Raw genomic sequence first — 316 nt, forward strand, 5'->3', positions numbered from 1 at the left:
TACGCGTTAGGGTGCTGACTCTCTCCTGGTACATGTTGTTTCAAACAAACAAGTCTATCCATCATATTATCCTTTTGACCCTATCTTTAGGATCTTCAGTGTGTTCGTACCAGAATGTTCTGGTGTTCATCCTGTTAGTACTCGATACCTTTTAGATATGTATATAGGTGCAATTAGCAGCCGCATTCTTGCCAACTTCTCTGAGCAGAACCTGTCGCCGGATCACAGCTTAACTCTTCTTGATGTTAGCAAAGTCTTGACCATTACTTTAGTTCAGGCCTCATACCGGGCCTCTGATACCAAGGGTTTATGTTTC

Source organism: Malaclemys terrapin, chromosome 20, assembly GCF_027887155.1.
Source record: "Malaclemys terrapin pileata isolate rMalTer1 chromosome 20, rMalTer1.hap1, whole genome shotgun sequence".
Classification (NCBI taxonomy): domain Eukaryota; kingdom Metazoa; phylum Chordata; order Testudines; family Emydidae; genus Malaclemys; species Malaclemys terrapin.